Source organism: Mercenaria mercenaria, chromosome 3 (assembly GCF_021730395.1).
Source record: "Mercenaria mercenaria strain notata chromosome 3, MADL_Memer_1, whole genome shotgun sequence".
NCBI lineage: Eukaryota > Metazoa > Mollusca > Bivalvia > Venerida > Veneridae > Mercenaria > Mercenaria mercenaria.
In genome coordinates, this window is record NC_069363.1 from 16,765,147 (window position 1) to 16,791,761 (window position 26,615).

Below are 26,615 nucleotides of genomic sequence, written 5' to 3' on the forward strand. Positions count from 1 at the left end.
AATATTCAAACCTTTGACAAATTTCCAAAAATCAATTATTGGAAGTAGGATTTAACAAGAAATTAATGTATTTTATGTTCATCATTGACAATTTTAAAATGTTGTAGCCACATTTTAAACAGTGGCATTAATATGAGCCTGTTACTACTTTGTTTCTTGTTGATAATTTATTCCTTATTTTCTATAATTGTTATTTCTCACTTATCGGACAGAAAAATCTCTATTTTTAGAAATGCTGGAAAATCTTATCTCACATGGGTTATCCCACACTCCTGTGACGAACTACTTCATGTACTAAATATACATATTATTTATGTAAAATAATTAAAAATCAAGTACCTTTATCTTTTCTCTCCGATCTTTATAGTGTATTTCTCGATTCAAAATTCGTTACTTTATGATAAGAACGTATCGTTACGTTACAAACGATAAAACTAAAGCGGAACTTTGTTATTGTGCGTCACTGAAATGTCATGATGTCACTTCTGCTTACGGACTTCAGTTACCCGCGTTTTAAATAGTTTCATATTTTCATGTTTGTTTTTACTGTTTCTGTTGTGGTAAGTGAGAAATAGAATCCATTATTGGTGTTCAGTGAAGATCGGAAATTCCAACCCTCGGGCGCACCGCTCAAGTCTTAAACTCGGCACAGCCTCGTTTAAGACTTGAGCGGTGCGCCCTCGGTTTGGGTTTTTCTGATCTTTACCGAACACCAATGATGGATTCTCTATATCTTAGATATTTGTCAAAGATATTTATGGCTCTAAGTGCACATAATATTTATGATGCATCATAAAAAGAAGTGGTTTTCTTTCTATGAATCAACCCTTACTCTGCTAAAGCTTTTCTATAATACAGCTCTCATGCCATTTTTAGCTCACCTGTCACAAAGTGACAAGGTGAGCTTTTGTGATCGCGTGGCGTCCGTCGTCCGTTGTCCGTCCGTGTGTGCGTGCGTGCGTGCGTTCATGCGTAAACTTTTGCTTGTGACCACTCTAGAGGTCACATTTTTCATGGGATCTTTATGAAAGTTGGTCAGAATGTTTATCTTGATGATATCTAGGTCAAGTTCGAAACTGGGTCACGTGCGGTCAAAAACTAGGTCAGTAGGTCTAAAAATAGAAAAACCTTGTGACCTCTCTAGAGGCCATATTTTTCATGAGATCTTCATGAAAATTGGTCAGAATGTTCATCTTGATGATATCTAGGTCAAGTTCGAAACTGGGTCACTTGGGGTCAAAAACTAGGTCAGTAGGTCTAAAAATAGAAAAACCTTGTGACCTCTCTAGAGGCCATATTTCTCAATGGATCTTCATGAAAATTGGTCATAATGTTCACCTTGATGATATCTAGGTCAAGATCGAAACTAGGTCATGTGGGGTCAAAAACTAGGTCAGTAGGTCTAAAAATAGAAAAACCTTGTGACGTCTCTAGAGGCCATGTTTCTCAATGGATCTTCATGAAAATTGGTCAGAATGTTCACCTTGATGATATCTAGGTCAAGTTCGAAAGTGGGTCACGTGCGGTCAAAAACTAGGTCAGTAGGTCTAAAAATAGAAAAACCTTGTGACCTCTCTAGAGGCCATATTTCTCAATGGATCTTCATGAAAAATAGTGAGAATGTTCACCTAGATGATATCTAGGTCAGGTTTGAAACTGGGTTATGTGCGGTCAAAAACTAGGTCAGTAGGTCTAAAAATAGAAAAACCTTGTGACGTCTCTAGAGGCCATGTTTCTCAATGAATCTTCATGAAAATTGGTCAGAATGTTCACCTTGATGATATCTAGGTCAAGTTCGAAACTGGGTCACGTGCGGTCAAAAACTAGGTCAGTAGGTCGAAAAATAGAAAAACCTTGTGACCTCTCTAGAGGCCATATTTTTCATGAGATCTTCATGAAAATTGGTGAGAATGTTCACCTTGATGATATCTAGGTCAGAGTCAAAAGTGGGTCACATGCCTTCAAAAACTAGGTCATTAGGTCAGATAATATAAAAACCTTGTGACCTCTCTAGAGGTCATATTTTTCAATAGATCTTCATGAAAATTGGTCAGAATTTTTTATCTTGATGATATCTATGTCACATGTGCTCAAAAACTAGGTCACTATGTCAAATAATAGAAATAACGACGTCGTACTCAGTTCAACACTAGGTCATGTGGGGATAGGTGAGCGATTCAGGACCATCATGGTCCTCTTGTTTTCAACTGAGGTAGATTGAATCTGGTGTTAGCAAAGAAAATGACAAAATCCATAAAGACAAGTAAAAAGAGCGAGATTCCCAGCGTGCAGATACATTGCACTGCCAAGCCACCTCTCAATCTACTTTTGGTTGAAAAAATGGCGTGAGAGCTACCTTGTCATTTTTAGCTCACCTGAGCACAAAGTGCTCAAGGTGAGCTTTTGTGATCGCCCTGTGTCTGTCATCTGTCGTCAGTCGTCGTCAACAATTTGACTATTAACACTCTAGAGGTTACAATTTTGGCCTAATGTTAATGAAACTTGGGAAGAATATTATCCTTAATAAAATCTTGGAGTGTACAATATTGGGTCATCTGGGGTCAAAAACTAGGTCACCAGGTCAAATCAAAGGAAAAGCTTGTTAACACTCTATATGTCACAATTTTGGCCCAATCTTAATGAAACTTGGTCAGAATTTTGCCCTTAATAAAATCTTGGATGAGTTTGATATTGGGTCATCTAGGGTAAAAAACTAGGTCACCAGGTCAGATCAAAGAAAAAGTTTGTTAACATCCTAAAGCTCACAATTTTGGTTAAATTTTAATGAAACTTGGTCAGAATGTTACTCTGAATAAATTCTTAGAAGAGTTAGATATTTGGTTGTCCGGGGTCAAAAACTAGGTCACCTGGTCAAATCATAGGAAAAGCTTGTTAGCACTGTTGTGGTCAAATTTTTGATTGTATCTTCATGAAACTTGGTTAGAATGTTAATCTTGATGATCTCAAGGTTCATTCTGAATCTGGGTCATGTAGGCTCAAAAACTAGGTGACCAAGTTAAATCAAAGGAAAAGCTAGTTAACACTGTAGAGGCCACATTTATGACCATATCTTAATGAAACTTGTTCAGACTGTTAATCTTGATGATCTATAGGTCAAGTTTGAGTCTGGGTCAGATAGGGTCAAAAACTAGGTCACTAGGTCAAATCAAGGGAAAACCTTGTTAATTTTGGCCCAGTCTTAATGAAACTTGGTCAGAAAGTTACCCTCAATGAAATCTTGCATGAGTTTGATATTGGGTCATTTTGGGTCAAAAACTAGGTCACCAGGTCAAATCAAAGGAAAAGCTTTTTAACACTCTAGAGGTTACAATTTTGGCCCAATTTTAATGAAACTTGGTCAGAATGTTACTCTCAATAAAATCTTAGATGAGGATGATATTTGGTCATCCCGGGTCAAAAACTAGGTCACCAGGTCAAATCATAGGAAAAGCTTGTTAACACTGTAGAGGCCACGTTTATGATTGTAACTTCATGAAACATGGTAGGAATGTTAATCTTGATGATCTCAAGGTCAAGTTTGAATCTGGGTCATGTAGGATCAAAAGCTAGGTCACCAGGTCGAATTATAGGAAAAGCTTGTTTACACTGTAGTGGCAACATTTATGACTGTATCTTCATGAAACATTGTAGAAATGTTAATCTTGATGATCTCAAGGTCCAGTTTGAATCTTGGTCAGAAAGTTACCCTCAATGAAATCTTACATGAGTTTAATATTGGGTCATTTTGGGTCAAAAACTAGGTCACCAGGTAAAAACAAAGGAAAAGCTTTTTAACATTCTAGAGGTTACAATTTTGGCCCAATTTTAATGAAACTTGGTCAGAATGTTACTCTCAATAAAATCTTAGATGAGGATGATATTTGGTCATCCCGGGTCAAAAACTAGGTCACCAGGTCAAATCATAGGAAAAGCTTGTTAACACTCTAGAGGCCACATTTATGACTGTATCTTCATGAAACTTAGTCAGAATATTAATCTTGATGATCTTTAGGTCAAGTTTGAATCTTGGTCATGTGGGGTCAAAAACTAGGTCACCAGGTCAAATCAAAGGAAAAGCTAGTTAACACTTTAGAGGCCACATTTATGACCATATCTTAATCTTGATGATCTTTAGGTCAACAGGTCAAGTGAGCGCTACAGGGCCTTCATGGCCCTCTTGTTTAATATCATCGGAAAATTCTAGATATTTAAAAGAAGAATTTAAATTGAAAGCGGTGGGTTATTTGGTAGCCATAGATGTAAAGAATTTCAGATATGAGAAGTAATGGTCAAATCATGGCAGGTAGTCAACACGGCGGCTTAATTTATATCCAACTGCAGAGTATGTGATTTGTAGCATCATTTTAGGTCCTTTCTTCAGTTTGATCAAATATTGGCACAAGAAATGGCCCCATTTTGTTGTCACTAGAGCTAAAAATTGATCGAAATATCTTTAAACAACTTCTTCTCCTAAGGCACTTGATCTTCATTAAAATTCTTCAAGTGGAGGCACTCAGCCCCATTTTAAAGAATTTATGCTCTAAATTTTGAAATAGTTTTGGTACCACATGGCGGATCTTCATTAATGCTTATAGTCATACAGCCTTGAAGGGTTAAATCATTTCACATTAATATTGAACAGCATAATTCATGAAACTTGTATAGTACACAACAAAACAATTGCCAGTTAATACTGATATTTATATACATTGAATTCCAGAAAAGGACTGCATTAAGGGGCCACACTTTTGGACAGTTCATTCACTTTAAAAACTCACCAACTTCAAAGAACTTTAAAATAATCTTTAAGTTGATGAAGCAATAATGTCCAAGTGAGGAAATTTCATCTAACTAAAGGAACGTGGTTTACAGCTATTGTTTATTTTTATTTGTTAGCTCACCTGTCACATAGTGACAAGGTGAGCTTTTGTGATCACCCTTCGTCCGTCGTCTGTGCGTGCGTGCGTCAACAATTTCTTGTCTGCACAATAGTGGTTTCATTTATGATTTTATTTTAACCAAACTTGCACACAACTTGTATAACTATGCATGAATGTGTGGCACAGTAAGACGACGTGTCGCGCGCAAGACCCAGGTCCGTAGGTCAAAGGTCCTAAACTCTAACATCGGCCATAACTATTCATTCAAAGTGCCATCGGGGGCATGTGTCATCCTATGGAGACAGCTCTTGTTAATTCATTTAATGTTTTAATTAATTAAATTTCAGGCATTAATATGCTTCACTGTATGAGCTTGTGTGTGAAAATATATTTAACTAAAATTGAATAAGAACATAATTTTAAAGATTTTGAATATAATATAAGCTCATATTAGAGCGAAATGTTTTTGGCAAGCTATTGTGACCACCCCACGTAAGTCATCAAACTTTCATTCAATTAAAGCTTGTCGTATTTTCTAAGAAATGAAAATTCTCTTATTTCCACAGCTTCTTCACATTTTGATTAATTGCTGCAGATTTCCTCGGCTCAGTACTCAGCATTTCCGCATTCGGTGGCTCAATACAATTGCTAACTTTTCCAATATCTGATCTTCTCCCAAAAAATTTCCGTATCCTTTCCGCATTTGGTGGCTCAATACTCCGCATTGGTTGGGGAACTTTTCCGATACCTGCTTTTCTCCCAATTTACGCAGTTTTTTTTCCACATTCTAGATTTGTTGCGGATTTCCTCAGCTCAATACTCCACAAAGTTCTGCATCATTTGCGGAGATCTGAGCTAATTAATGTATTATATTATAATAAGCAATACTTTTATTCGTGTTTTTTGTTCTTATGCATAAAAATATACCACGAAGGCCTTAGGCCTGAGTGATATATTGTTTTCTCATAAGAACAAAAAACTAGGGTTATTCTAAGATAAATCACACTTGGGAACTTGTTATTTCGATTCTAAGACGTCATACTAGTATCAACAGTTCTAGAAAAAATGGTAACTACCTTTTTTTGACCGTGCTACACGCCTGGATCAGATGACATCATTGCACGTGAGTGGTTTATTGCAGAATAACCCAAGATAGATTTTGCTCTACATGTATGTAGGTTATTCGCTGGCCGTGTTAGAATATATAATAAACAGCATATTATATAAAGAATTATATGCACTGAGTGAGGCTGGAACCTGCATCGATGAGAGGCAAGTGATTTGAAGTCAGCAACCTAACTACTTGGCCATGGAAGCCCTACTGTTGGTCCAATAAGCATATGGGCCATGCCAATTGTCTAGAAAAATGACGTGCGTAAAATACTTCCGCACGGTATCCAAACAGAATTTTGTTCTGAATTCCATCTCATTTACATATTCCGTGCCTGTTTTCCTGCCCAATGACGTGCGTAAAGCTGCTCCGCACGGAATTTTTTCCTGCTAATTTAAATATTCCGTGCCAATTTTCCTGCCCAATGACGTGCGTAAAGCTGCTCCGCACAGAATTTTTTCCTGCTAATTTAAATATTCCGTGCCAATTTTCCTGACCGATGATGTGCGGAATTTCTGTTTTATTTAGATACCTTAGAAACTGAATTCCGCCTGGAAAAATTGAGCATTTTCCCTCTCTAATCCGTGCCACTGATGTGCATAAAATTTCATACAGGTGCAGCAGCAGCAGTTAAATATCGGAGAAATAATGTTAATTAACCTTTTGCTGAGTTCATAAAAGCTAAAATGCTTTTCTCCATTTCGTATCGATACTTTTTTGCACATGACATATGTGATGTCTGACAAACCCTTCTACGCGGCTGACAATTACGCTGAGAAGTTGGTGATGGAAACAAAATTATCACGTTGCGTTTTAGACCGTACCAAACAATCGGCAAGTGCGCAATAAAATAAATTGAACATAGGTGTTCCGAATTTCAGAGTGCGTGCATGTACTCCCATGAGTGATTTTTATATGTGCATTTGATACTTTGTGCGTGATTTCACGTACTGCAGTGCGTAAATGGGCATGCTGTTATTGTATTAACTTCATATCAAACAATAATAGAATATGATTAAATCAAATTTCATGAGAAATGCTTTTAGAAAAATTCCTTCAGGATTGGTCAGCCAGTTTAAATTGCCAAGTTGAATTAAATGCATTGTTTTAAGGTGCGCCCCCTGACTTTCATTGTAAAATTGATTGTTCACACAGTACAAGGTCTCTATGCACTAAATAATGTTTAAAAAGAATGCATTCTTGACATGCAGAGTGTAACGTTTTAAGTATGATGACTGTATTGAATTTCAGGGGCGGCATAATCAATTGTCCGTATTGCCCAGGTTGTCCCAAAGCTTGTACGGGCAAGTGAAATTTGACCAGAATTTACTGTAACTATCATACAGACAAAGTGAAAAATGACAGAAACGGACAAGCAAGTCAAAATCAGATTTCACCACCCCTGAATTTAGTGAAAATCATTATATAGAGTTTGTAATTTGAAACAAATTTTATGCAAAAAATTGAACCTGTTTTGGGTACAACAGTAAAATACAAGAAACATTGTGTAAATTGAAAATATTTTTAAAGATGTTACCCTGCTGGAATGTTTTTGTAAAAGCTGGCAATCAATTAACATAATTATATAAAATACTGGTAGTAATATAAAGCAAAATTGAATGTTTTCTATTCAAAACTTGAAAGCAAATTAATTTTAATATTAATTTTTGTTGTTTTGTTATCTAGATGTAATTTTTTGCCTTCATTGACATCTTATTATGCCATTATATGCTTCAATGCATGGTTGCAATAATGACGCAGTTTTACACACTAGATAACGGGCTATCCTGACGCCCGCTGGACAAAATATCCCGCTGGAAATGTAACCCAGCTGTAAATCGGTAGGTAAAGTTTTTCATTTATTTCTAATAAAACAAAGCCAATTCTTGCAAATCAACTTGACAGTTTTGTCAAGGAATGAACATGGCTTACATTTACAATTCCTTGGCCAAAAACGATCGTTGTGTTTTTAGATATTCGCTCACAATTTCTTCAGTTTGAAAAATCAAGCAAAAAAGTTTTGTGCAAATTGTTTTGTTTACGAAGAACCTGTGAAAACTTTTATTATCTACTTTAATGGATGTGTCCTTTTGGAACACCTGTGTGAAGTTTCCAGGTTCTCTATTATTCCTGGAAATATATGTTAGCCGTTAAATAGGCATGGTTGAAAACGGCCACTAGTGCTGTCATTGAATTCGGATGTTAATTACATTTATAGACTATCCATTAACTCCAATGATTTTAAATACTTTTGTATGTAAAAAGTATTACTGGCAGTGATTTGACGGAAACGTAATTATTTTATAAAACGGTACTTTCATTTCAAGAGGCTTTATGACTATATTCCTTCACATTCGGGCTGAATTTTAACCTAGTACACGCGTTCTTGCAATTTTTATACGCCCGTTTGAAAAACGGGACGTATTATGGGAACGCCCCTGGTGGGCGGGCGGGAGGCGTCCACAGACATTGTCCGGAGTATATCTTCTACATGCATGGAGGGATTTTGATGAAACTTGGCACAGTTGTTCACCATCATGAGACGGAGTGTCCTGCGCAAGAACCAGGTCCCTAGGACTAAAGTCAAGGTCACACTTAGAGGTCAAAGGTCAAATACAAGAATGACTGTCCTGAGCATATCTTCTTCATGCAGGGAGGGATTATGATGAAAGTTGGCACAATTATTCATCATCATGAGACGGAGTGTCGTGGGCAAGAACAGTTCCCTAGGTCTAAGGTCAAGGTCACACTTAGAGGTCAAAGGAAACAAGAATGAAAATTTTGTCCAGAGCATTTCTTCTTCATGCATAGAGGGATTTTGATATAACTTGTCACAAATGTTCACCACCTTGAGGTGGAGTGTCATGCGCAAGAACCAGTTCCCTAGGTCTAAGGTAAAGGTCACACTTAGAGGTCAAACGATACAAGAATGAAAACCTTGTCCGGAGCATTTCTTCTTCATGCATAGAGGGATTTTGATATAACTTGTCACAAATGTTCACCACCATGAGGCGGAGTGTCTTGCGCAAGAACCAGGTCCCTAGGTCTAAGGTCAAGGTCACACTTAGAGGTCAAAGGATACAAGAATGAAAACCTTGTCTGGAGCATTTCTTCTTCATGCATAGAGGGATTTTGATATAACTTGGCACAAATGTTCACCACCACGAGACGAAGTGTCCTGCACAAGAACCAGGTCCCTAGGTCTAAGGTCAAGGTCACACTTAGAGGCCAAAGGTCAGATACAAGAATGACTTTGTCCGAAGCATTATTATTCTTCTTCATGCATGGAGGGATTTTGATGTAACTTGGCACAATTATACACCATCATGAGAGGAAGTATCATGCGCAGTTCCTTTCTTTAGAATTACTTCCCTTTGTTGTTACTATAAATAGCTTATATTGTAACTTCTTCATTACTAGTCGTAGGGAAAAATCAAGACCACTTTTCTGTAGTACAACATGCATGCTACATCCAATTTTGAGGTGTATTTTGACCAGTCTCTACCTGGTAAAGATTTTTGTGTGGACATACAATTTTTTATTTTTTTTTTATTTTTTTTAAGATTAACTTCCCTTAGTTGTTACTATAAATAACTTATATTGTAACTTTTTTATAATTGACCGTAGGGAAAAACCAAGACCACTTTTCTGTGGTACAGCATAGATGTTACTTTCAAATTTTAGGTGTATTTTAAGGTCTCTATACCTGGTAAGGAGTTTTTTTGGGGGGACTTAGAAAAACAAAAGACTTACAATGATTACTAAACAACCACAAAATTAAAATACATTTGCAATACAGCAGCTAGAGTAAAGAAATTTGCTGTGACGGGCATATATTGTGACATTCTGGCACTCTTGTTCAGCCATGCGAAAGCCAACCATATAGTTTTGTGCAGTTATTATAAAAACTGAAACAATACAGTACATATTGCCAATAACGTAGAACCCGGAAACTTCACACAGGTGTTCTGAAAGGACACATCCGTTAAACTTGATGATATAAGTTTTCGCAGGTTGTTCTTTAACAAAACAATTTGCGCAAAACTTTGGATGTTTTGCTCAAATTTTCAAACTTGAGAAATTTTTAGCGAATATCTAAGACCATAACGATGGTTTTTGGCCCAGAAATTGTAAATGTAAGCCATGTTCATTCCTTGACTGAACTGTTAAGTTGATTTGCAAGAACTTACTTCGTTTCAATAAAAATAAATGAAAAACTTTACTGCTGGATTACATTTCCAGCGGGTGTCCGGATAGCCTGTTATCCAGTGTGTTTTAGCTTGACATAATTTTTGACAATTATGTCGACGGGGAAGCTAAAATAATACCTTCAACCCCCTTCAGCTCACCCTATGTCCTGCAACGTTAATGTATTGAGAAACCAGATTTATTATCTCAAGTTAAGATCATTATTTAAAAATGAAAATCTAGGTTCTTTTATGAATTGTTCCTGAAGATAAAATGGCACAACTTCTTGAAACATTCTTAAATATGTGTTCATGAACAGTGCATGAAAAGTGAAAGGTGACTTCAAGAACTAATGTACATGAACAGTTCATGAACTATTCACTTAATAAATAGTTCTTGATATTTTGTTGACCATGAATAGTTCATGAACTTCTTGCTATATGTTTTTAATGTGCCATTTTATCTTCACGAACTAGCAGTGAACCGTTCATGAACTTGATTCTTCATTAGTTCATGAACTACCTGTCATGAGTAGTGCATGAAAGATTCAAGAAAATAACATCATGATTGTTCCTTTAACCTTTTACCATGGACAATTCAAGAACTCTGTGTGATTCTTTAGTAAATCATGAACACATTTTAAGGACAGTTCATGTCCAAAAATTCATGAACACAAATCAAGAACTGTTGAAGGTTAGTTCATGAACAGTTCTTTAATGGTTTGAAGTGTTCATGATTTCAAGAACTGCATTTCGCAGGGGTGCTTCCATTCTTTGCTCTTTCGTCTTTCCATAACATTTTGAGTCTGCTCTGTATCTTCTAAACCCTTTGAAGGATTTTCATGAAACTTTGGTCAAATGATCACCTTTTTAAGGCAATGTGCAGAATCTATGAGTCAGCCATGTCGGCTCAAGGTCAAGGTCACATCTTGAGGTCAAATGTTCGAGTCTGCTCTGTATCTCCTAAACCCCTAGACTGATAATTATGAAATTTGGAAGAAATAATCACCTTAGCAAGACGATGTGCAGAATTTATGAGTCTGCCATGTAGGCTCAAGGTCAAGGTCACAAACCAAGGTCATAGCCTTTGATTTTGTGCCTTCTCTGTATATGTATCTCCTCAACCCTTTGAAGGATAATCATGAAACTTTGGTCAAATGCTCACCTTATCAAGACAATGTGCAGAATTCATGAGTCAACCATGTTGGCTCAATGTCTAGGTAACAACTCAAGGTCAAAGGTTTGAGCCTTCCATTTTGTCTCAGTTCTGTATCTCCTAAACCTGTTGAAGGATAATAATCATGAAACTTTGGTCAAATTATTACCTCATTAAAATGATGTGCAGAACCCATCAGTCAGCCATGTTGGGCAAGGTCAAGGTCACAACTTAAGGTCAAATGTTTTAGGTCCATTCTGTGTTTGCTCTGTATCTCCTAAACCCCTTGAAGGAATTTCAAGAAACTTTGGTCAGGTGATCACCTCATCAAGAAGATGTGCAGAACTCACAAGTCAGCTTAAGGTCAAGGTCACAACTTGGGTTCAAATGTTTGAGCCTTCCATTTTGTGTCCGCTCTGTATCTCCTAAACCCCTTGAATGATTTTCATGAAACTTCGGTCAGTTGATCATCTCATCAAAAAGATGGGCAGAACTCAGGATTCAGTCATGTTAACTGAAGGTCAAGGTCACAGCTTGAGGTCAAAAGTTGGAGCTTTCCATTTTATGTCTGCTCTGTATCTCCAAAATCTCTTGAAGGATTTTAATATGACTTGGCTGTGATATTCCCCTTATCAAGACAATGTGCAGAATTCAAAATTCACCCCAGCCAGCTTAAGGTCAAGGTCACAACTCGAATGTTTAATGGTTCCACCAAATACCAGAACCCTTTCACTATCCATAATAGTTGCGGGGATATAGCTGTCTTTCTGACTGCCTTCTTTAATTTAATACCCGCTGAATAATTATCTCAAAATTGGTTAGCTCAGAACTATGGATCTGATTGCATGGTTGTGTGTTCGACCCTCAGGCATCATGTAATATATTCTCATTGATGATTTGATAGAAGACATTGTGTCTGATATAATTCATCCTCCACTTCTGATTCATACATGTTGGCAATTATTGTTGGGAATATTGGCAGTTACTTGTGGAGAACAGGTTTGTACTGGTACAGAATCCAGAAACACTAGGGTTTAAAGACTGAACTGAGATACTGTTGAAAAACAGTGTTAAACACAAAACAAACAAACGTTAGTTGAATTTCATAGTATAATTGCCTGCACGTCTCCCAGTACTTTAAATCCTGTTACAATTTACAAGCTTTCCTTGTACTTAGGGGAAAGCAGAGAAAGCTTAAATTTTGAGTTTTAATTAATTACACTGTATTATTACTTTGAATGACTCCATGATAATTATGTCACTTTGTAAGTGCATGATGTTGAATTAAGATGTTATTTCTGGAAAAATGAAATGCCCAGTCAAATTGATCAGCAGCTAGCTTCTGACAATAGAATTTCAAAAGAAATAAAGATATTTTGAACATTAAAAAAAAAAAGAAATGCTATTACCTCCCTTTAAGTTCTTTAAAGTTTAGTATGAATTGTATTGAGACTTATAAAGGAAACAACTTGGTTACATCAAAGATTTCTCCGACATTAGTTTCCAACCTCAACAGTTGAAATCGTCTCAAATTTTGACCAGTTTAATTTATTTGTGTTATATAGAACAAAATAAAAACTTGTTTGCAGATGTTAAGTTTTACTTTAATTTTTAGGAAAATAAGAAACTTGGATATAATTAAGGAAATTATGGAGAGTAAGTTAACATAGTTTTAATAGTTGTGATATTAATTTGATCTTGACAGTCAAAAATAAAAACCTATAGATATTATACTAAGATATGCTAACAAATGAAAGTTATTTTTTCAAATTTTCCTGTTGGCTTTCAGAGGGGCCTATTTTGCCATAGGTTAAAGGTTACTAGCCCTCTGACTTCGATATGCCTGCCACTATCTGTTGTTGGTTCAAGCCTCACTTGGGGTATTGAATTCTTCACGTGAGGAAGCATGATCCATCTGGCTAACAGAAGGTTGATGGTTCTACTGAGGTGTCTGTACATCAGATGAAATAATGTATTGGGTGTCACCTGGGGTTTTCCTATTCCATCAAAGCTGGGAGTCGCCATATGACCTATAATAATTGTGTTGGTGCAATGTTAAACCCAACAAAATATGTAAAATTAGCTGCCTGTTGACCCTTGAGAAAATGTTAACTGCAGTACTGTATTTTTTAAAAAAATGCAGGTTAAATGCCAGATCTCTCAGGTAGTTACTGCCGACTTAATAAGCCACTGCACCTCAGATCATGTAACAACAGAAAAAAAGAAAGACTTTTATATCAGAAAATTATTGCTATATTTTTTAAGAATGCTTTAAATTTTACTGACATACATGTTATGGAAACACATGAGAATTAGTTGTGTTTACAATTTTTTTCCATTTTAAATTGAAAAGAGTTTGTAATGAGATACTGAGGTTAAACTGCCTAAATAATCATTTATTAAACGACCACTATAAGTATGTATAATCCTCCGCAGTGTATTTGCAAGAACGCTGGAAATTTTTTGGGAGGCAGTAACATTACTGTTAGTATGATTCTCCAATGCGGGCATGATTTTAGTTTTCAACTGTCCGTTAGTTTCTTAGTTCGTTCGTCACAACGTTAACTTTTTGCATGAAGGCACTTTACCTGCGAACCACTGCACCCAGGACCTCCAGACTTCACATGCTGATAGTACTTATTGAGTATACAAGCCCTATTGACTTTGGGGTCACCAGGTCAAAGGTCAAGGTCATCAGGTCAAAGTTCAAGGCCGTGCGGGGGGCATTTGTCACCATTAGTGACAGCTCTTGTTTTGTTGAATAATTTCATTGGCAATTTTTAGACGGTTGATAAAAACTCATGTTCTTTTTTGTAATGTTCACAGTACAACTATCAGTTCTAAAGAAAGATAAAAAAATTTTAGTGAAAATCTAGGGGTCAGTGCTTGCAAGATATTTCTGTACATTTTGTTTTCTTTAAATGTTTCAAATTCCTCAGATTTGTTAACCAGATTGTTTATCTGATAAGTTGTTAAATGTGAGTGCATGAAACTGACAAAGTTATGTTGCATGACAGGTAGTTATCAGTAATGCACTTCATAAAGATTCATGAATATTTGAACAGCATAATGTGAAACTGTTTTGACATTTTTTGTAGGATGGTTACTTTTAAATGTGACAAAAACTATCAATACATTAATGGATTAAGTTTTTATGGGATATGGATTTGATTACCGTTTGGACAGGTATAATTTCTAATAGTCTTTAGCACTGACCAAAAAATATCACAATACCAAGCCCAAATTAATTTTCATTAATGCCAGGTTTACAATTTATATAATTATTCTAAGGTGTGATGTTATTATCAGATGTTGGTCTAGTTACTGATGCTCTAAAGGCATAACCCCCCTATTTGTATTCATTTTTTGACACAAAAATAATTTCTGAAAAGTCTCCCGTAATAAAAAAAAATCAAAAAAAAAAAAAAAATTCTGACCTACCTACACTAATTTTTTTTAGCATGTTACCGGAAACAAAGAATTATGTCTCCCCCAGGAGACATATTGTTTTTGCCCTGTCCGTCCGTCCGTCCGTCCGTATGTCACACTTCATTTCCGAGCAATAACTGGAGAACCATTTCACCTAGAACCTTCAAACTTCATAGGGTTGTAGGGCTGCTGGAGTAGACGACCCCTATTGTTTTTAGGGTCACTCCGTCAAAGGTCAAGGTCACAGGGGCCTGAACATTGAAAACCATTTCCGATCAATAACTAGAGAAGCACTTGACCCAGAATGTTGAAACTTCATAGGATGATTGATCATGAAGAGTAGATGACCCCTATTGATTTTGGGGTCACTCCGTCAAAGGTCAAGGTCACAGGGGCCTGAACATTGAAAACCATATTTGATCAATAACTAGAGAACCACTTGACCCAGAATGTTGAAACTTCATTGGATGATTGGTCATGAAGAGTAGATGACCCCTATTGATCTTGGGGTCACTCCATCAAAGGTCAAGGTCACAGGAGCCTGAACATGGAAAACCATTTCCGGTCAGTAACTTGAGAACCACTTGACCCAGAATGATGAAACTTAATAGGATGATTGATCATGCAGAGTAGATGACCCATATGATTTTGGGGTCACTCTGTGAAAGGTCAAGGTCACAGGGGCCCGAACATTGAAAACCATTTCCGGTCAGTAACTTGAGAACCACTTGACCCAGAATGATGAAACTTCATAGGATGATTGGTCATGCAGAGTAGATGACCCCTAACGATTTTAGGGTCACTCTGTTAAATGTCAAGGCCACAGGGGCCTGAACATGGAAAACCATTTCCAATCAATAACTTGAGAACCACTTGACCCAGAATGTTGAAACTTCATAGGATGATTGAACATGCAGAGTAGATGACCCCTATTGATTTTGGGGTCACTCTGTTAAAGGTCAAGGTCACAGTGGCCTGTTCATGTAAAATCATTTTTTGGAAATAACTTGAGAACCACTTGACCTACAATGTTGAAACTTAATAGGATGATTGGACATGCAGAGTAGATGATCCCTATTTATTTTGAGGTCACTTCATCAAAGGTCAAGGTCACAGGAGCCTGAACAGTGACTTGAGAACCACTAGGCCAAGAGTGTTGAAATTTAGCGGGATGACTGGACATGCCAAGTAGATGATCCCTATTGCAGCCAACCATCAGTGTCACTTTGACTTTCGCTCCTGACCCCTATTGACTTCTTGCCTATAGGACTTTGCATTGGGGGAGACATGCGCTTTTTTACAAAAGCATTTTCTAGTTTTTTTTTAGGCCTAACCAAAAATATACTGACTGAATAGCAAAAACACTGCAGATCATGATCACTGACTGCATGGATATGCAGGCTGATCATATCTACACTGGTCGCAAAGGCAGAACCAATGTTGGCCAGCATGGTAAGGGTTAATACAAGTGAATGTTTTCACTGATGGTGTTTTTAAAATTTTGATTTTCGTATCCTGGTTGCTGAACCAAAATAGAGTTATTTTAGTGTAGCTAACTAGTTAACTGTATACATTGGACTGAAACTTCACAAAATATTGCTTCCTTGTCACCTGACCTGCTGAAACAATGCAGTCAGATTACTCTTGATATCTTGATTGAATTTAATGTAAATCATTGCCCTTTTAGATTCTGGGCCTCTCCTGCCATTTGCCAGTGTAGTCAAACACTACGTACAAATTCAAACACTGGCTACTAATTTTTTAAAGTGGCTACAAGAATTTTATTAAAATGTGGCCAAATTCCAGCAATTCAGCTTCATTTTGGCAGTTTCTCTAAAAAAGGAGGCTACAACTTTCCGAGGCCTAGGGGAGACCTGAGTGAGACATTAATATATGTCATGCACAAAAACCATTTTACTAGCTCAAAGGTCAAGGTCACAGTGCTTAGTTGATGTATACAGGTTACTAAATGCTCAGGTGCTGGATGTCCAGCGTCCATCGTCTGTCTGTCAACAGTTAGCTTGTGTATGCAATAGTGGCTGTATTTTTGCAATTGATCTTCATGAATTTTGGTCAGAATGATTACCTTGATGAATATAGGCCAAGCTCAAAAATGGGTCATCTTTGGTTAAAAACTAGGTCACTAGGTCAAATCAAAGAAAAACCTTGTGTATGTGATAGAGGCTGTATTTTTCAACTGATTTTCATGAAAAATTATCAGAATGATAACCTAGATAAAATCTAGGTCAAGTTTGAAATGGATCATCGGGGCTCAAAAAGTAGGTCACTAGGTCAAATTAAAGAAAAACCTTGTGTATGCGATAGAGGCTGTATTTTTCAATTGATCTTTATAAGGCTAAAATTAAAATTAGGTTTGTTTGCTGTCTCCCGACTGACCTGCGAAAAACACTAGCTGTGCTCCAAATTTTTTTATCGGCTTACTGAACAGAATATTTTTATGCCCTCGGCATCTACTGATGCAGGAGGCATATAGTGATTGTCTTGTCCGTCCGTTTGTTCGTCCGTCCGTACGAGGTTAACCAAATAGGACCGTTTCATCTGGCATCAATACCCCTTACTAGAATGACTTGATACTAATGCAGATGTAATCTGTGACCATTCCTCATCTTCAGACATCACCTGACCTCAGTTTGACCTTGACCTTGACCTCAATTTGGACTTAGGTTTTATATTGGCCATCCGTCTAGCATCAATACCGCTTACAAGAATGAATTGATACTAGTACAGATGTAAATTGTGACCATTCCTCATCTTCAAACATCACCTGACCTCAGTTTGACCTTGACTTCATTTTGGGCTTAGGTTGCTCTATATGGGCCATCTCTTGGTTAACCAATCTCTTGGTTAACCAAATGGGACCGTTTCGTCTAGCATCAGTACCCCTTACTAGAATGACTTGATACTAATGCAGATGTAACCTGTCACCATTCCTCATCTTCAGACATCACCTGACCTCAGTTTGACCTTGACCTCCTTTTGGACTTAGGTTGCTTTGTATCGACAAGGATGCCATCGGGGGCATCAAGCGTTTGTTGAACGCAGCTCCTTGTTTTATAAGTTCCAATCAGCTGCAGAACATAAACCCAGACTGCATTCACGTGACAGAGCAGCGCTTTCAGTTAACCCCCCGAACGCTTATCACTTTCAATTAACCCCCGAATTTCTGTCACTGGCCGATAATTACATAGATTGTCTTAGCACACACTATTTACGGAAGGAAATATTTAGATCGACATCCGGAGCTTAGGAGTGTGACTTTTTTCGGTGAATCCTTTTCACCTACATTACCATGGATCCATAGCCTCATCAGATATCACTCTCTCTCCACATTCATTAAGTTTATCTTAATGAAAATTGGTTAGAATACTCGTTTTTATGAAATCACTAGGTCAGACATGTTTACCCTGTTATGGTGTGTTTCTCAGGTGAGAGACCTAAGGGCCATCTTGGCCCTGTTGTCTGGTTTTCCTAAAATATTTTTTTTGTAAATAAATAGGGCCAAGGCTCTTTCTTTTAGTTTAATTGTGAGCTGTGCATGCCTGTGACTTTTCTCATGTTGCTGGGACGTCCGTGTCTGTGACACATTTCTAGTTTCCAATAAAAAATATGATATATACTTTGTGTCATTATATCTAATAATAGTCTCTTTTTAGCTCACCTGTCATATAGTGACAAGGTGAGCTTTTGTGATCACCCTTCGTCCGTTGTCCGTCGTCAGTCCGTCCGTCCGTGCGTCTGTCCGTCAACAATTTCTTGTCTGCACGACAGTGGTTTCATATATGATTTTATATTAACCAAACTTGCACACAACTTGTATCACCATAAGGTCTCGGTTCCTTTCTTGAACTGGCCAGATCCCATTATGGGTTCCAGAGATATGGCCCCTGAAAGGGCCAAAATTAAATATTTTGACCTTGTCTGCACAATAGCAGCTCTATTTATGATTTGATTTTTACCAAACTTGCACAAAACCTGTGTCACCATAAGATCTTGGTTCCTTTCTTGAACCGGCCAGATCCCTTAATGGGTTCCAGAGTTATGGCCCCTGATAGGGCCGGAATTAGCTATTTTGACCTTGTCTGCACAATAGCATCTTTATTTATCTAAGTTTCAAAACGTTGTTACTTGCATTACTATTATTATGTGCTCAATTAGATATTTACCAATTTAATACTGAGAAACAAAAATTGTTGATGTTATAATAAATAGCAGTTTCTTATACGTACTTAAAAAGGAATTTAAACTTTACTTAGTTCATTAGTTGTATCAGTATGTGTAGGCGAGATGAGTGAAAAGAATTTCAATTTAGTTATAATAAAAAGGGTACTTACTTTTCGTCATTCTGAATTTCGAAACTGGGGCATGTGGGGTCAAAAACTAGATCAGTAGGTCAGATCAAATGAAAAGCTTGTGAACACTCTAAAGGCCACATTTTTGACCCAATCTTTATGAAACTTGGTCAGAATGTTAGTCTTGATGATCTCTAGGTCAAGTTTGAAACTGGGTCATGTGGGATGAAAAATTAGGTCAGTAGGTCAGATCTAAGGAAAAGCTTGTGAGCACTATAGAGACCACATTTGTGACCCAATCTTTATGAAACATGGTCAGAATGTTACTCTTGATGATCTTTAGGTCAAGTTTGAAACAGGGTCATGTGGGGTCAAAAACTAGGTTAGTAAGATCAAAGGAAAAGCTTTTGAACACTCTAAGAGACCACATTTTTGACCCAATCTTTATGAAGCTTGGTCAGAATGTAAGTCTTGATGATTTCTAGGTCAGGTTTGAAACTGGGTCATGTGGAATCAAAAACTAGGTCACTAGTCCAGATCAAATGAAAAGCTTGTGAACACTCTAGAGACCACATTTTTGACCCAATCTTTATGAAACTTGGTCAGAATGTAAGTCTTGATGATCCCTAGATCAAATTGGAAACCGGGTTATGTGGGGTCAAAAACTAGATCAGTAGGTCTGATCAAAAGAAAAGCTTGTGAACACTCTAGAGACCACATTTTTGTCCCAATATTTATGAAACTGGTCAGAATGTAAGTATTGAAGATCTCTAGGTCAAGTTCAAAATTGGGTCATGTGGGGTCAAAAAACTAGGTCACTTGGTCAGATCAAAGGAAAAGCTTGTGAACACTCTAGAGACCACATTTGTGATCTAATCTTTATGAAACTTGGTCAGAATGTTAGTCTTGATGATTTCTAGGTCAGGTTTGAATATGGGTCATGTGGGGTCAAAATTGAGGTCAGTAAATCAGATCAAAGGAATAGCTTGTGAACTCTCTAAAGACCTCATTTGTGCCCCAATCTTTATGTAACTTCATCAGAATGTTAGTATTGAAGACCTCTAGGCCAAGTTTGAATATGGATCATGTTTGGTCAAAAACTAGGACAGTAGGTCAGATCAATGAAAAAGCTTGTGAACACTCTAGAGACCAGATTTGTGACCCAATCTTTATGAAACTTGGTCAGAATATTTTTCTTGATGATCTCTAGGTCAAGTTTGGAACTGGGTCATGTTGGATAAAAAACTAGGTCACCTGGACAAATCAAAGGAAAAGCTTGTGAACACTCTAGAGACCACATTTTTGTCCCAATATTTATGAAACTGGTCAGAATGTTAGTATTGAAGATCTCTAGGTCAAGTTCAAAATTGGGTCATGTGGGGTCAAAAAACTAGGTCACTTGGTCAGATCAAAGGAAAAGCTTGTGAACACTCTAGAGACCACATTTGTGATCTAATCTTTATGAAACTTGGTCAGAATGTTAGTCTTGATGATTTCTAGGTCAGGTTTGAATATGGGTCATGTGGGGTCAAAATTGAGGTCAGTAAATCAGATCAAAGGAATAGCTTGTGAACTCTCTAAAGACCTCATTTGTGCCCCAATCTTTATGTAACTTCATCAGAATGTTAGTATTGAAGATCTCTAGGTCAAGTTTGAATATGGATCGTGTTTGGTCAAAAACTAGGTCAGTAGGTCAGATCAATGAAAAAGCTTGTGAACACTCTAGAGACCAGATTTGTGACCCAATCTTTATGAAACTTGGTCAGAATATTTTTCTTGATGATCTCTAGGTCAAGTTTGGAACTGGGTCATGTTGGATAAAAAACTAGGTCACCTGGACAAATCAAAGGAAAAGCTTGTGAACACTCTAGTGGCCACAGTTGTGACCCAATATTTATGAAATTTAGTCAGAAAGTTTGGCTTGGTGATTTCTAGGTCAAATTTGAATCTGGGTCATGTGGGGTCAAAAACTAGGGCACCTGGTCAAATCAAAGGAAAAGCTTGTGAACACTTTAGAGGCCACATTTGCGACTCAATCTTTATGAAACTGGGTCAGAATGTTTGTCTTAATCATTTCTAGGTCAGCTTTGAATCTGGGTCATGTGGGATCAAAAACTAAGTCACCAGGCCAGATCTAAGGAAAATCTTTTCAACACTCTAGAGACCACAATTTAAGTTTTAAACTCATGAAAATTAGTCAGAATGTTTGTTTTGATAATCTATAGGTCAAATTCGAATCTGGGTTATGTGGGGTCAAAAACTAGGTCACCGGTCTAATCAAAGGAAAAGCTTGTGAACACTCCAGAGGCCACAGTTGTAACCAAATCTTTATTAAATTTAGTCAGAATGTTTGTCTTGATGATCGTTAGGTCAAGTTTAACTCCAGATCTGGTAGTCGTAATAGGCAAAACAACAATCAAAGAAACAGAGATTTTGATAGATTTAGTCATAATTATTAGCTAAAATGTGACTTTTGGAATGTAAGGAGTTGGAAAAGTGACTGTAACTGTGATAATTTTTTACTAAGATGTCATTATATAAATAGTTTAAATCTTGATATCATTGGCATTTCAGAAACTCATCTTATTGGTAATGATAATCTTTGTGTTCCTGGGTATAATTGGTATGGTCAAAATAGAAAGAAACTCCATGTTAATGCTAAATTGGGTTCTGGAGGGATTGGCCTTTTAATCAAGGATAAAATACTTTTAGATTTTAACATTCAGATTCTTAATTCTGAGTCAGAGGGGATTTTATGGCTATCATTGACACATAAAGTTGATTCTTCTCGTTTTAATATATGTGTGTTATCTACCACCGATTAGTCACGCCAAATAGATGCACAAAAATACTTTGATACACTGTTATCTCACATTTATGAGTATAAGAACTTAGCGAAACTTTTTATCTGGGGAGATTTTAACAGTAGATGTGGTGATTTATCTGACTATATTGATGGAGTTGATTGTATACCTGCAAGGAATGTTTTAGATTTTACTGTTAATAAATATGGTCATTTGTTGATTGATTTTCTCCTTAAATATGTGCTTGTTAAATGGATGAATCTATGTCTCTAATGATTTTACATGTGTTTCAGCAAATGGTAGCCCTGTAGTGGATTATTGCATTGTAAGTCATGATGATATGCATATGTTTAAAGAATTTTCTGTTCTGAAAACTACAGATGTTATAAATAGTGTTGGAGCTGATAATGTTACTACTTCAGGATCCTATCCTGATCATTCCATTCTTACATGGAATTTTTGTTTAGATACCGACTGTGAGAAGGGTATGAATTATGCTAATAAGGTTCAAGGTTCCTATTTAAAATTTGATGTCGAGTCTATGCCTAATTCTTTTTTGTCCGATGATGTTAAGATACAGCAACTATATGGTACAATGTTTAGGCTTGAGCAAGGTTTACAACGTCAAGTAGATATGGACAATGCATATGAAAATCTGTGTTCATTGATGAAAGAAGAAATGTTCTCAAAACTTAAACATAAGCATGTCAAGGTATTGGCATCATCTGTTAATAATAAAAAAGCGAAAAATGGTCAAACCGTGGTGGACCGAAGAGTTGTCTGTGCTTTGGAATGAACTTTGTTTACATGAGCAAAATTGAATTAAAAGTAATAATGGTGTACAAAAGACTCCTGTTTTTAAAGTATATTTTTTCTCGGCATAGAAAACATTTTGATAAAATGGTCCTGAAGGCTAAACGTGGCTATTGGTATAAAGTTCAAGCTGATATTTTAAATGATTTTAACTACAGTCAATGTGACTTCAGGAAGAGAATTGGAAAAATTGGTATTGCTTGTAATAAAAGCATCCCTATGGAGGTTGTTTTAGATAATGGTATGGTGTCAAATGGCGTACCAACAGTGTTGGATAAATGGAAAAATAGTTCCAAAAATCTGTATAAAAATAGCACTGTAGAAAATACTAGTACTATTTGTGATAACGACAGTTATATGTCTGACAGTAATATTTTACATGAACCTGCTTTTGATAATGCAATTTCTATGTTAGAAGTTAGAAAAGCAGTCTTAGATGCTAAATGTAACAAAGCCTGTGGTTTCGATGCCATTCCGGTAGATGTATTTAAGAATGACACATCTGTCTCTATACTTCATATGTAATTCAATGTCTGTTTTAACACTGGTATAATACCGACTGCATGGGGATATGGTATTATAAGTCCTATACCGAAGTCTAGTACGGCAGATCCCCGGGATCCTTTGTAATATAGAGGTTTGACCCTTGCATCCAGTATGTACAAGTTATATTGTTCCATTTTAAATAATAGATTAACTAAATGGTTTGAAGATAATGGTATAATTTCCGAGGAACAGAATGGGTTCAGAAAAAATCGAAGTACTGTTGATCACCTGAATACCAGTCACAACTATTATAGAAACTAGAATAAAGAAAAAATTATCTACATATTGTGCATACATTGATTTTAAAAAAGCATATGACTGCATTAATAGGAATATTCTGTGGAAGAAACTTTCTGAATTAGGAATACATGCTAATTGTAAGATGTATGCAGCACTGAAATCCCTATACTCTTCTATGAAACCATGTGTTCGTCTAAATTCTTTTACCACAGACTGGGTCGATGTACACATGGGTTTACGACAAGGATGTAGTTAATATCACCAGTATTTTCAACTTCTATATTAATGATTTTGTATCTATAATTAAATCATGTGGTTATGGTGTTGACATTGGTACTAATGATAAATGCTGTATTCTGCTATATGCGGACGATATAGTTCTTCTGGCAGGTTGTGAATACGAACTTCAAAGTATGTTGGATATCTTGCATGACTGGTGTACTATCAACTGTATGTCTATAAGTCCGACAAAGAGTCTGGTTGTTCACTATAGACCAAACTGTATAATTTAGGTGTGGGACTGATGAAATAGCCATATTTGATAGATATGTTTATCTTGGTTTGGTGTTGACTGAAATATTATGATTATAACATTACAGCAAAGATTGTGTCACAAACTGCCGGAAGAGCTCTTGGTGCGATTATTGCTAAGTTCAATAATGCTGGAGGGCTTCCATTAGATGTTTACAATAAATTATATGATTCAATTGTTTGGCCGGTGCCATTTGGGGTACAAGATCATTCTCCTGTATAGATGCTGTTCAACACCAGGCTATGAGGTTCTATTTAGGAGTGGGAAGGTATACACTGAATGCAGCTGTAAATGGAGATTTGGGTTGGGTAGCTCCTTTTGACAGACAATGGCAATCCATATGCAATCTGTGGTCAAGGTTTAGTAAGATGGATGATGATAGATTAAACAAGACAGTGTATATATGGTATGAACAATGCTAGGGGTAATTGTAGGAACTTTATGTACAGAGTCAAAAGTCACCTAAGTAAAATTGACTGTTCTCAGTTTTATGATATAAGCTATCCTATTTCCAAGGCTGTTATGAAAAAATCTGTATTAGAAAAGATGAGATCAGTGTTTCAGATATCATGGCTCTCTGTTGTTAATAAAACTAATAGTATTAGATCGCGAGGTACTGGTGGAAATAAACTCCGAAATTACACCGAACCACAAAATAAACGCAATGGTTGGGGAAACACATATAATTCGAAAATAAACAATTCACCTGTGCGTCTTGTGCCGGTGTTGTCACTTTGGGACGTCCTGTCCTTGGTCGATCCTGAACATTACCAGTTTGTTATAGACGTTGATGGAGTCTTACAGTCGTCGAAGCATGACAACCTAATGCTGCAGCTATACGTCACATGGACATTCCGGCATGTAGCATTCCGACAGCCTGATTTTGCAAATTATCTGGAAGTGGTGGCATTACAAAAGACTATTTATGTCAGCTAAAAATCTTCTGGGGTGTTTTTTTAATTGTAAAATCGTAACAGGTCACGAAATTAGCGATTTTTTAAAAATAATTTACTTACTTCAGCGCACACGTGCAAAACGTGCTTTTCGTATTGTTGTGCCAGTCAGGTGTCACGGTACGATGATTTCAATAAATTTTAGTGGCATAGTAATTTTTTACATGTATAAATAATATTCAAATACGTTTGGGTTAGTAAAATGTATTTACGGCGGAAATTTTCAAAAAAGAAGTGTGTTGCGTTTATTTTGCGGTTCGGTGTATAAGCTGTTAAAACAGGACATCTCTTGTGAGAATTATTGTAAACTGGTGATACCCAGAATGCATCGGTCTTCTTTTGCTAAGTTCAGAGCTGGAGTTGCACCTATCCGTGTAGAAACGGGTCAATACGAGGGATTGCCTATTCAGAATAGAACATGCTTATAGTGTAAGGATTGTGTTGTCAAAATGAGTTTCATATTCTTTTGCACTGCCCTTTGTATACTGAAATAAAAGCGAGTTTATTCGAAAAAGCTATATCAATAGACCCAGACTTCTATAAAATGAACGATACAGATAAATTCATCTTTTTGTTCACAAATTCAGATATTATTCGTTGCTGTGCCAAAAGCTGCCATCTGATAGTACAACGTCGACAATTATTTGCTTGTAAATAGTTTGGTTCTTGACCTTGGTATCTGAAATAAGCACTGACTGAGAAAGTACGTGTGTTGCCTCTTGAAATTGATTCTAGGGGGATAAAGTTGAGAAAACTGTTTCTCCTTTTGTCTCTCTAGTGCCTTATTTGTAAATTTTGGCTGCAGTCAGCAGATGTTTGAGGTAGGAAGGTCAACTGCCAGGTTTATCTACGTTGTAAGATGTTTAAGGCCCTGTAACTAGAGTTTTATTGTAAACTGTACCATATAAATTTTACTTTTTTTAAACGATATAGATGACATAAATGTTCCATTATTTGACAACATAGTATTACTATATGATACTACTAGTATATTCTCATGCTGTTATGCAGTGGTATATTCTCATAGTGTTATGCAGTAGTATATTCTCATGCAGTTATGCAGTAGTATATTCTCATAGTGTTATGCAGTAGTATATTCTCATGCTGTTATGCAGTAGTATATTCTCATGGTGTTATGCAGTAGTATATTCTCATGCTGTTATGCAGTAGTATATTCTCATAGTGTTATGCAGTAGTATATTCTGATGCTGTTATGCAGTAATATATTCTCATAGTGTTATGCAGTAGTATATTCTCATAGTGTTATGCAGTAGTGTATTCTCATGCAGTTATGCAGTAGTATATTCTCATGGTGTTATGCAGTAGTAAATTCTCATGGTGTTATGCAGTAGTATATTCTCATAGTGTTATGCAGTAGTATATTCTCATGCTGTTATGCAATAGTATATTCTCATAGTGTTATGCAGTAGTATATTCTCATAGTGTTATGCAGTAGTATATTCTCATGCTGTTATGCAGTAGTATATTCTCATAGTGTTATGCAGTAGTATATTCTCATAGTGTTATGCAGTAGTATATTCTCATGCTGTTATGCAGTAGTATATTCTCATAGTGTTATGCAGTAGTATATTCTCATGCAGTTATGCAGTAGTATATTCTCATTGTGTTATGCAGTAGTATATTCTCATAGTGT

The 26,615-nt window shown here is 36.5% G+C and overlaps 1 protein-coding gene across 3 annotated transcripts in view; it reads left to right on the top strand.

Annotated features, from left to right (window-relative positions):
- The window catches only part of LOC123525364 (uncharacterized), a 100,672-nt gene that overhangs the window by 1,070 nt on the left and 72,987 nt on the right, over window positions 1–26,615 (top strand). For 2 of the 3 annotated variants that reach the window (XM_045304352.2, XM_045304351.2), the window contains exon 1: window positions 14,388–14,520. The exons of the other annotated variant lie outside the window; for it this stretch is intronic. The gene's annotated coding sequence lies outside the window, so the exon portion shown is untranslated. Of the gene's footprint in view, window positions 1–14,387; window positions 14,521–26,615 lie in introns of those variants that run through there. 3 annotated transcript variants of the gene reach the window in all.